Genomic DNA, 12,834 nt, shown 5'->3' with positions numbered 1-12,834 from the left:
ACAATTTTTTTGCACTTATCAATATTGGTCAAAGATTAAGGCATATGAAGCATTTATTACCATGCCTTGGTAAAGGACATTAGGACCCCAGTATGCACCTTGTGAAAAATTGTGTTTTTGGCTAAGTGTGAAAAATGAATTTTTAAAATAATGATTATTTCAAAATAATTTTTTCCGGTAATTACTCTTTATACTTCAAATAGACTAAACTGATTTTATCAGAATTTATGACCAAGTCTACATTGGTCTACATAAGGTTTTACCAAAACTGTCGGAAATTTAAATTTGTACTAAAACTGATTTTCTACATTTTGATTTAGTTGGATTTCAATTTTTTTTATATTTTTTATTGAATCCAAATTGGGAGGGGGGGGGGGGGGGGAGTACTTTCTTATTTATATTGTAAACTTAAAGTAAATGGACATATAAATACTATAAAGACATTTACTTAAATGTTTTCAATGGAAATAATGTGTGTGACAGTAGAGCACTGAACAGAAGTCCTGTGCAGAAGCCAATAGTAGAGCACTGAACAGTTTCATTTTCCAGTATAACTCAATTAGGCCGAGAGTTATCATTTTCAGAATCCTAAGGTTATCAACAATAGCTGTTGCAAAATATTTAGTTTCATTTTCCAGTATAATTCAATTAAGTCGAGAGATATCATTTTCAGAATCCTAAGGTTGTCAACAATAGCTGCTGTAAATTATTTCATTTCTGACCAAAAACTTGATTTGCAAATTTTCTTCTAGGCTGTCCCCCAAGTGTATTCTGATTTGAATACTTTATGTAGCATGCTTAATATATTCAGCTAAAGGAGGTTGCAAAATATAGACAAGAGAGAGCCATTTTCGTAAGCCTTAAACAGAGCTTTTGTTTTGGGTTTCACTCACCATTTATAGAGCTTTTGTTCTGGTATAAGGCATTTTCAGAGGAGCTTTTGTTCCTAGCTTGATTTGATCTTAAACAAAACTTTTGTTATGATATTTTACATAGCTTGTGTTCTGTTTGTTTCCTCATTATCTTTCATACATTTTATACTTAGAGTTTGAGCTTCACTTGATTTTATATATACTCTATTGTGAGGTTTGATTTGTATCAGTTCTTGAGAAGATTTATTGTACTACAACTTCTATTTTCAAATCTGTTGTAAGACTAAGAGAAGGTGTTTTTCTTAGCAAAGAAATTATAAGGGCTGGTGTGGCCTATGTAAGACTAAGAGTGGTGGTCTCTTAGTAAGGATATTGTAAGGGCTAATTTGGCCCAAAGGAAGACTAAGAGAAGTTGTCTCTTAGCAAGGAGAAGCAAGGAGTTGCTTCTAATCAAAGTTTGCTCTCCACTTGTAAGGAGGAGCCATAGTGGATTGGGAAGTCTCAAGAGGGGTCTTAAGCCGAGGAGTAAGAGTTTCCGAACCTCTCTAGAATCGCCATGTCTATGTTTGCAATTTCTCTTCCCTTATCTATCTTATAATTTTGCCATTATATTGTTGAATTCATATATCTATTGTTACACAATTACTATAAGATACTTGCTGAAAATTAGAGTTCTATAAACTTAAAATCAGCCACTACTAGCTTCTACATTTATATGCTGATTTTGTTTAGCTCATATTTGTCAAATAGAAATTGCATCTTACACATTTACTTAATTTTAAATCTGCTATTATTAAACAATGACTCTATTCACCCCCCTCTAGAGTCCATTCTTGGGTAACAGTACTACCTAGTGCACATTTATGACATAGGGAGACTCTTGCCACCCGTACTAGAGCCAAACCCTAGCCATCACATATATTATGTCCTCACAAGCTTTCCAAAATCAACAAGTTCAAAACTATACAAATAAATAATGCAAGTAATCACGTTCCATGCACAAATAAGGTTAAAGCTACACAAACCATGTCCTAGAATTTCAAGTCTAAATGGCATTTGACATGTCAAGTCTTCAATATGCAATTTATAAAACAAGAATATCGTATAACAACCAAGTCAAATTACCATCCTAAGCCACAAGTACTAAATAAGCTACAATTTAGTAACAAACTTTCAAGGTAAACAATTATGATATTCTAAATAAATAATATACCTATACAAGATACATTTATACAAGCTATACAAGACAATGATATCAAATATCATGTTAAGTTAAATTACCATTATAAGAGGCCACAAGTACTGATTCTATAAAAAGTTAGTAGCATGCTCCCAAGGTAATTAAATGTACTATTTTACAAGAGATTGTCATCCTAACATGGAAAGTCTCTAAAATCAAGTAATCTAGTAAATGAAATAATTTACTTACGACAAGATATACATGCTTACAAGGCCTTGAATTATTAAACAAGCTATATAATGTATATAAGATATAATTTCATAAGCCACTAATAATCATGATATCTCTATACAATATATATATATATATAAGCTAGGCATGCTTTAAATCATGAAACATGCTATACAATATACATATAAGTTACAATTTAACAAGCTATAGACATATATATACACTAAACATGCTTTTAAATCACCAAACCCTAATAAATTCAAAGGCTTTCAATCTATATACAAGACTATAATTTAGTAAGCATGTAAACAACATATATTAAGCCCCAAAAACACTAAAACACTTAGGATATAAACATACAACAACCCCTACCTCAATTTGAGATGAAATCTCAAAAGCCACCAAAACAGAACCTTTCTGAATGCGATGCCACTTCGGGGTTATACGAGAATAATAAGGGGAACAACAAACCTTCATGCGGCAACACCGAAATCCAAACCCAAGCCAAATCCAGAACTCAAAAAATGGCCAAAACAGGATTCCAGTTGGATGGAATCAAAGGCCTTACTGAGGCCGACCTTAAAGCCTTCATCGGCTAAGGTAAAATCAAAGAAGAAGGAGATTAAACGGAGGAAAAACGAAAAAAGGAAGAAGAGGGGAAGAGGGGTGGCAGCCATAGGAAGGGGGAGAGAAATTTGATATTTCTCTCTCCTACCCCCTATTTATTGCATTTCTCTTCTGAGGATCTTCTTCTTCACTTCTTCATTTAAAACCCTAAAAGCCGCCGCCGGATCTGAAAAGTTGCAAGAGAGATTTCTTATGACCTTTCACCTTCTTTTATGGAAGAAATCTAACTTCTATTCCCTCTTCAATGGGCTATAGGATTTTTGGAGTCATCTGGGGTCAAAAAGGCTGAAAATAAAATAATCTTGTACTTAATTTTAAGTATTATACAGACGGCGCCAAAGTGTAGATACAAAAATTTGTTAACTTTGAAAAGTCAAAGAATAAGAAGTTAAGAACAATACACTTAAAGAAAATAGTAACAATAATGTAAACAAGAGATTAAGGATATCTTTATTAGAGGTCTATGCCTTTATTTATACAAGTTTTGTGGTCAAATTAGGGTTTGACTCGCATTAATTGCCCCCCAAGAATCTTCCATAGGTGGTAGTTTCCTTCTACAATTTTTCCATATAAGACTCCTTCTATAACTATAATTTGTGTGATTGATAAACTCAAACAGGTGGGCCTCCTTCATGGCAAGCTTTGGATTGGGCTGAAGGTATGGAATTGGCCCATCTTACTAACTAGTTGAAAGATTAAACCCTTCCATATCTTTGGGCGTACTTCATTGGGCTTTCAGAGTTGGGTGGCCCAAGGAAAATATTTTGAAAAATATGTATGGTAACATGGTCAATTGTAATTGAATGGAGAGATTTTTTCCCTACAATAGTAATAGAAAATACTAATAACAATAATAATATAATAGTAGGAAATTTAATTAGAGGATGAAATATATAATATTTAAAAACCAAATTACTGGAATTCAATAAAAGAAAATTTAATTATAGAAGGAAATATATAATATTAAAAACTTATTTATTTAATTCAATAAAGGGAAATCTAATTAGAGGATAAACACAACTACTACTAATAATATAGTAGTAGGAAATACTGAAATTCAGTAAAAGAAAATCTAATTAGGGAAAGAAATATATAATTTATTTCAATAAATACATAAAAATAATCCTATTTCAAAATATAACAATAAAATCATAAACTAAGAATTCTTTATACAATTTTTTTATATATATATTTCATTATTTACGGTTTATTTTAATTTTTTATATTATTTATTTCAATAAATATTATATTCTTGTAATATTATTTACTGGTGTGTATATATATATAAGATTAGATTTTATTCGTAACAACAATGCTAAGAGAGAGTGCAGAGCCAGAATTAAGAGTGAGTTTGAGTAGTAAAAAGGGTAAAAAAAAAATTGAAAAAATTAGTGTAACTCGGGAAGATATGATATTTCTTGGCATTATCTAACTATGATATAATAATCGAATGTTCGGTGTTGGTGAAATGGTCCGAATTGGTCCGAATAGGGAAATGGTCATTATTATCATACAGTTTTTCAATAAGGCACTAAATTTTTTTTAGTATCATGTATTAGTGATTTTTTTTTTTTAAAAAAAATTATATAAATGAAATTTTCAATGAAATATATCATAAAAGTTCTGTAGTTAACAATTCAGTGTATTAACAACCTGCACATAATAATTTAACAGTAGCTTGGTAAAATGATTTCTAAGAACATATGTATAAAAACGGATTTTATTAATGAACTACCACTACCATAGCTACCATCTAAGGCCTTTGGTTTACGGACTATGATCCTTTGCTGCAACCGGGTCATGCTGTATCCATGTTGTAGTATAAATAACTTCATTTAAGGTATCTTTAATAAAAAGGTAATTTAAGAGTGAAACGGAACAACCAACGACATTAATGGTAAATTATTAAAAAATTAAAAATCAAAATATATTGTTTGCTATCTCCGTTCTCCTTCCAATCTTCCTTGCTGATCACAATCTTTCTATAAAAAATACAACACTTATTTTTGAGCTCCTAAAATTAAATTGAACAAAATACTAAATAATATGGTTCGTTATTGTTTAGCCTTCTTCTCCTAAATTATCTTCGGCCCACCCTCATAATCTTGTTCAGTATGAATCTCAACACCTTAAATACATTGAATCTTGCTCTCAATACTTTAAATCAATTGTATACGCACATATTTTAATCTTAACTTCTAAATCAATAGGATAAACATTTTAATCTTGTTCTCAACATATTTTAATCTTTATCTTGATACTTTTTAATTTGGTTCTCAACACCATTTAATCTTGCCCTCAACACATTTTAATCTTGTTCTCAATACTTTTAATCTTTACCTCAACACCATTTAATCTTTAACTCAACGCCAATTAATTTTATTCTCAATACCTTAATTTAATCTTGTTATTAACAACTTTAATATTTACTTTAACCTTATTTAATCTTGCTCTCAACATATTTTAATATTTATCTCAATACTTTTTAATCTTGTTCTCAACACCATTAATCTTGTTATCAATAACTTTAATATTTACCTCAATCTCATTTAATCTTGCTCTCAGTATATTTTAATCTTTATCTCAACACTTTTTAATCTTATTCTCAACACCTTTAATCTTTATCTCAACGCCATTTAATCTTGCTCGATCTCATCACATTTTACTTTTGTTATCAACACTTTTAATCTTGTTATCAACAACTTTAATATTTACCTCAACCTCATTTAATCTTGTTCCCAACATATTTTTATCTTTATCTTAACATTTTTTAATTTTGTTCTCAACAACTTTATTATTTACATTCAATGTCATTAAAAGCGTTAAGGTAAAGAACTTTAATATTTACCTTTAATATTTAATCTTGTTATCAACACTTTTTAATCTTATTCTCTACACTTTTTAATCTTGTTATCAACATCTTTAATATTTACCTCAACCTCATTTAATCATTCTCTCAACATATTTTTATCTTGTTATCAACACTTTTTAATCTTTTTCTCAACACCTTTAATCTTATTATCAACAACTTTAATAATTACCTTAACTTCATTTAATATTACTCTCAACATATTTTAATCTTTATCTCAACAATTTTTAATCTTATTCTCAACACCTTTAATCTTTACCTCAACGCCATTTAGTCTTGCTCTCAATACATTTTAATCTTATTTTTAACACATTTAATCTTTACCTCAACGCCCATTAATTTTTACCTTAACGTCATTTAATATTTTTCTCAACACCTTAATTTAATCTTGTTATCAACAACTTTAATATTTGCCTGAACCTCATTTAATCTTGCTTTCAACATATTTTAATCTTTATCTCAACACTTTTTAATCTTGTTCTCAACACATTTAATCTTGTTATCAACAACTTTAATATTTACCTCAATCTCATTTTATCTTGCTCTTAGCATATTTTAATCTTTATTCAACACTTTTTAATCTTGTTCTCGACATCTTTAATCTTGTTATCAATAACTTTAATATTTACCTCAACCTCATTTAATCTTACTCTCAACATATTTTAATCTTTATCTTAACAATTTTTAATCTTGTTCTTAACACCTTTAATCTTATTATCAACACTTTTTAATCTTATTCTCAACACTTTTTAATCGTATTCTCAACAACTTTAATATTTTCATTAAATGTCATGACAGTGTTGTGGTAAAAAACTTTAATATTTACCTTTAATCTTTAATCTTGTTATCAATACTTTTAATCTTGTTCTCAATACCTTTTAATCTTGTTATCAAAAATTTTAATATTTACCTCAACGTCATTTAATATTGCTCTTAACATATTTTAATCCTTTTATCAACACTTTTTAGTCATATTTTCAACACCTTTAATTTTGTTATCAACAATTTTAATATTTACCTCAACCTCATTTAATTTTCCTCTCAATATAATTTAATATTTATCTCAACACTTTTTAATATTATTCTCAATACCTTTAATATTTAACTCAACGTCATTTAATCTTGCTCTAAACACATTTTAATTTTATTTTTAACACCTTTAATCTTTACCTTAATGCCCTTTAATCTTTAACTCAACGCCATTTAATCTTATTCTTAATACCTTAATTTAATCTTGTTATCAACAATTTTAATATTTACCTCAACCCCATTTAATCTTGCTTTCAACATATTTTAATCTTGTTATCAACACTTTTTAATCTTATTCTCAACACCTTTAATCTTATTATCAACACTTTTTAATCTTATTCTTAACATTTTTTAATCTTTCTCTCAACAACTTTAATATTTACATTAAATGTCAGTGAGAGCGTTGAGGTAAAAAACTTTAATATTACCTTTAATCTTTAATTTTGTTCTCAACACCGTTTAATCTTATTCTCAACACCTTTAATCTTGTTAACAACAACTTTAATATTTAACTCAACCTCTTTTAATCTTATTTTCAACACATTTTAATCTTATTTTCAACATTTTTTAATCTTGTTCTCAACACCTTTAATCTTGTTATCAACAACTTTAATATTTACCTCAACTCATTTAGTCTCACTCTCAATGTATTTTAATCTTTATCTCAGCACTTTTTAATCTTATTCTTAATACTTTTAATCTTATTATCAACACTTTTTAATCTTATTCTCAACACTTTTTAATCTTGTTCTCAACAACTTTAATTTTTAAATTAATGTCATTGAGAGCGTTGAGGTAAAAATTAAAATGTGTTGAGAGCATTGAGGTAAAGATTAATCTTGTTCTCAATGACATTTAATTTTGCTCTCAACACATTTTAATCTTTACCTCAACGCTCTTAAAATATTTTAATCTTATTCTCAACATATTTTAATCTTTACCTCAACGCTTTCAGCCTCATTTAATCTTGTTCTCAATAACATTTAATTTTACTCTCAACACATTTTAATATTTACCTCAACACTCTTAACACATTTTAATCCTTTTCTCAACACCATTTAATTTTTGAGAGGCGTTGAGGTAGTAAAGATTAAAGGTGTTGAGAACAAGATTAAAATGTGTTAAGAGTAAGATTAAATGGTATTGAGGTAAAGATTGAAATTTTTGAGAACAAGATTAAAAGGTGTTGAGAACAATATTGAAGGTGTTAAGAACAAGATCAAAAAGTGTTGAGATAAAGATTAAAATATGCTGAGAGCGAGATTAAATAAGGTTGAGATAAATATTAAAGTTGTTAATAACATGATTAAATGTGTAATAGACAAGATTAAAAAGTGTTGAGATAAAGATTCAAATATGTTAAGAACAAGATTAAATGAGGTTGAAGTAAATATTAAAGTTGTTCATAACAAGATTAAATTAAGGTGTTGAGAATAAGATTAAATGGCATTGATGTAAAGATTAAAGTGCGTTGAGGTAAAGATTAAAGGTGTTGAGAACAAGATTAAAATGTGTTTAGATAGAGCAAGATTAATTGGCATTGAGGTAAAAATTAAAAGTATAGAGAATAAGATCAAAAAGTGTTGAGATAAATATTAAAATATGTTGAGAGTAAGATTAAATGAGTGATGAGCCCCTTTCCAAATGTCTAGAAAATGGACTTTTTAATGCGGAGGTCACTTTGCAAGGTCAAAATATGAATGTGGTTTCGGAAGCCTTTCTAGTCAAATTTACATTTATAAAAACCATTACTACAGCTAATGAAGTATAGCGAATAGGGATTGTCTATAGAGATTATACGTGTTGGAATTTAATTTCGACTCTAGCGTATCAAAAGATTGCAAAAGAGGGTTGGTTGTTTGATTAAACTAGAAAGCAATTAATTAAAATGGAATTAGAGTAAACTAGTGAGAGATAGGGATTTAAGAGATATGAAAAGAGGCCTTAGGGTGTTAGAATCACCACTAAGGTCATTTAATTAACCACTTGCTTTTCATTAATGGGGAATACATTATTACAATCAAGATGTGGCCACAAACATAAACACAATTTGCATATAAAAGTGTGAACTATTGATGAGCGCTGAAAAGTGCTTATTTAAACCCCTTAAGCTTAGGTATTCTATGACCTTTATCTATCTTACTTTCCCTTTTTTTTGACTAATTTCGTGTTATTACCCTTTTTAGGTGCTTATCCCCAAAATAAGCTAATTCAGCCAAATAAGAGCTTTAAAGAAGCTAACTCAAGCTGGATGGAAGAAAGGAGCAAAGTGGAAGCAAATTGAAGCAAAGTATGGAATTCAGCATGTTCACTCGATCTCAAGAACACTTCGATCGATCAAAAGTCCATTGATCTAGATACTTCAAGATGGATCCAAGCTCTTTTGTCCTTATCCAAAGATCCCACAAAGTTCGACCGATCCAACAATTCTCAGATCGATCGGAAGGATTCCATCTTATCCTGTTGTACCACCCCACCTACCACTTTTGTCTTTTTCCCCAAAATATCTAAGATATGTCCTTATCCAAAAAGGTGCCGCCATAGGAGGATCGATCCAACTAAAGTTTGATAGATCTCAGCCATGTTCGATCGATCACAGCACAAGTTCGATCGATCGAACCCTCTCAAATGCGAATTAAATCAATTTCTAGCTCATTAAAAGTTGTCTCATGGTGCAATCATTGGAAGAGCCCTTGTGTACGAGCCTAGACCATTGGGTGTAACATTTGAGCTACCGATATAAGGATTATGAGCCACTTTTATGAGGGAGGAGATACACAAGACACAAGACACAATACACAACATTAGAGATTGTCTTAAAGAGGAAGAAAAAAAGAAAAGGAGCTAGAGACACATTCTTGGGAGATTTTCCATCTAGTTCAAGAAGATGAGCATTTCTACCATGGAGATAGCCCTTGAGGGTTAGAGGACACTATCCATGAGTGGCTAGACATTCTCTTGGGGCTAGAGTTAACCCTAAACATGCTTTCCTTACCTTGATTTATGTATTTTTAAGGGGATTTATATTGTATGTTTTGACATCTTTATATACATAGATCTTGTTTATTTAATGATTTATGTGGTTTAATTCTTTAAAGTGATCATTTCATTCTATCCATACGTTTATGTATACTAGAATAGATGTTCACGTGTTTAGCTCTATTTCTTGTGTTATTGATGCATGTCTATGTGTGTTAATGCTATAGATCTAGAGATTGTCAAGCCATAGTGCTTAATAGAATGCTCTTGTGGTTTATTTGATGGTTCATACTTATTTCTTGATGGACTGTGCCTCTCCCTTAGTTTAATTAGTTTAATTTTCATGTCATTAGCTTAGATGTAGTGTAGTTACCTTAGTTTTTAAATGGGAGGATAATTCATGCTTGTTGTTTGATGTTCCATACTTATGAATGCAAGTTGTATATTTCTTTAATTTTGTGATGTGTTTGGATTGTGAATTTAAAGGAAAGATTAATGGCTTAGTTTGATATATTGTACTATTTATTGTGTTGTTTAGACAATATACACTTAATTGGTTATCCATGCTTGTTGAAACAATCACACATACTCACTATTGTTGCAACATATGCCTTCCTCTCATTAATTGTGAATTGAGTGTAGAGAAAGGTGACACTTAGTGGTGATCTCTAAGTCCCAAGATCTTTCTCTCTTGTTTTCTCTATCTTTTAATTACTTGTTTTATATTAATATTGTTTAGTCTTAATTGTAGTTTAATCAACCAAATAAACTACCTTTAATCATTCGACCTACTAACCCTAAGCATTGTTTCCATTACTAGTAGCCCACCAATCCCTTGGGATGATCCCTAATCACCCTTGCTATATTTTTAGTTAATGGTAGTAGTGGCATTTATAAATGTAAAACTTGGCTACACTGCACATTCACTATCTTTTGTACATCTTTAAGCGTTGGTGCGGTGACACACAAAGTTTTTGGCGCCATTGTTGGGGATTGAATTGGCAACACCGTGTTTTGGGAACAATTAGGGATTAGTACTTTTTTGATCGTGTCTTTACTTTATTTTTATTTTTGGTTATTTATTGTGTTTGTTCTTATTTGTTAGGTGAAATTGAGCAAGAAGGTTAAGCAAAGGAGAATTGAGAAGCAAGGAGCTAAGCTAAGCATAAAAAGGGCTAAAATAAAATTTAAAAAGTGCAAAGCATAGCAAAGCTTAGAAATTGAAAATGAATTGAAGTTGTATAAGGACCCTTTGTGATATCTTTCTAACTCAATCTCTAGTTAAATCGTGAGCCCGCTTGGAGGCATATTTTTGTATTCTTAGATAAATCGTGAGCCCGCATGGAGGCAATTTACTTTTTTTTGCATGTTGTTTAAGCATGGGAGTATAGGATCTTTGTATGTGGAGATTTATTGATAGATTTGTTGTGAGGGCGAAGTGATTGTGATTTGCTTGTTATTCGCTTTGCTACTGTATACATGGTCGTAGGTCATTGAATCCTACTTTTGTCCCTCCTAATTTGCATCTTGAATCATTTGTTCGTAATCCTAGGAGAAGAGGTAATTCTCATCACTCTATTTCACCAATGGAGGATTTGAATGACGACCATGTGGAGGACCTTGGTCACATAAACCAACAAGGCAACCTCTACCCTAATGTGCATCATGAAATTGTTCAAGTACCATTAGGTATGCCTAGACCATTCATTCACCCACAACAACAAGGCGAAGTTCCATTGGGAATGCCTAGGCCAATATTTGCTCCACAACCTCCCATAGTTCAAGCTAATCAAGGTATTCGTTTAGCACCACCGATTGTGAATCCTCCCATTGTATTAATAGACCATTATGTGCCTAATAAATACAATGCACCCACTTGCATTCAATTGCCCCCATTTAGAGCATATCACTATGAAATTAAACCACAAACTATTCAAATGCTTCCAAACTATCATAGTCTTCCTAGTGAAGAACCTTATAAGCATTTGGATGAGTTTTTTGAAGTGTGTTCCACCGTGAAATACATGGACATGCCAGAAGAAATGTTAAGACTCAAACTTTTTCCTTTCACCCTTAAAAAAAAGGTAAAATATTGGTTCAACAATCTTAGGCCTTTTTCGATAACTTCTTGGGCAGAAATGCAACAAGAGTTCTTGAAAAAGTACTATCCGGTTTCGAAGACCAATGCCATGAGAACTTTAATTAGAGAATTTTCTCAAGGGGATAGGGAAATGTTTCATGAGGCATGGGAAAGGTTTAATGGTTTACTTAGAAAGTGCCCTCATCAAGACATACCTAAGTGGCAACTAGTTCAATATTTCTTTGAAAGTTTACTGGATAATCACAAGGGTATGGCTGTTGCATCCATGGGTGGTTCTTATCTTGACAAGCATGAAAATGATGTGTGGCAATTGTATGAAAGCATGAGTGAGAATTCAATGCATAGGTCTTTATCTTCTAAAAATGGTAGAAACCTAGGTGGAAGGAAGAATGTCGGCTTATATCAAGTTAACAACTCCAATGACATAGCCGCCGAGAAGAAATCCTTATCTCAAAGGTTTGATCAATTTTTAATCAACCAAAATTCGGCAAATCAAATATCTTCCTCCCCTACTCATATTCATCATCGTGCATCTAATGAATCTTGCATGACTTGTTCAAGTGTCTTGCATTCTACTTCCAATTGTCCCCATGGACATGTGTAAAGTGAGCCCCATGAGCAAATCAATGCTACATTTGTTAATTAAGGGAATAATCCCTATGGCACTCATTACAATCCAAGTTGGAGGAATCATCCAAACTTTTCTTCGAAAAACCAAGGGGAAGGCTTAAACCCTCCCCAAGGTGGTTTTCAAAGGAAGTATGTTCCCCCACCAATGCAAGGCCAAGGTTCCCAAGGTTTTAAATCATCATCATTTCAATCACATGGCAATCAATTTTCTAATTCTCATTTTCCTAACCAATCATCATATTCTCAAGGAAACTCTAGGAGTCCCGCCTTTGAAGAGAAAGTTTTGACTGTTCTAGGCACTCTAGAGGTGAACACT

At 31.1% G+C, this 12,834-nt stretch overlaps 1 non-coding gene across 1 annotated transcript; it reads right to left on the bottom strand.

Annotated features, from left to right (window-relative positions):
- Positions 1 to 11,978: 11,978 nt before the first annotated feature.
- LOC132305753 (small nucleolar RNA R71) lies at positions 11,979 to 12,080 on the bottom strand. The gene has a single exon (XR_009481679.1). It is a non-coding gene; the product is annotated as a small nucleolar RNA R71 (small nucleolar RNA).
- Positions 12,081 to 12,834: the final 754 nt, after the last annotated feature.

This window comes from Cornus florida, unplaced genomic scaffold, assembly GCF_030987335.1.
Source record: "Cornus florida cultivar Cherokee Brave unplaced genomic scaffold, ASM3098733v1 CherokeeBrave_3.0.0_Hap2_Chr04, whole genome shotgun sequence".
Lineage (NCBI taxonomy): Eukaryota > Viridiplantae > Streptophyta > Magnoliopsida > Cornales > Cornaceae > Cornus > Cornus florida.
Note: the sequence above shows the minus strand (reverse complement) of the source record. Positions and strands in the feature narration are given on the sequence as shown.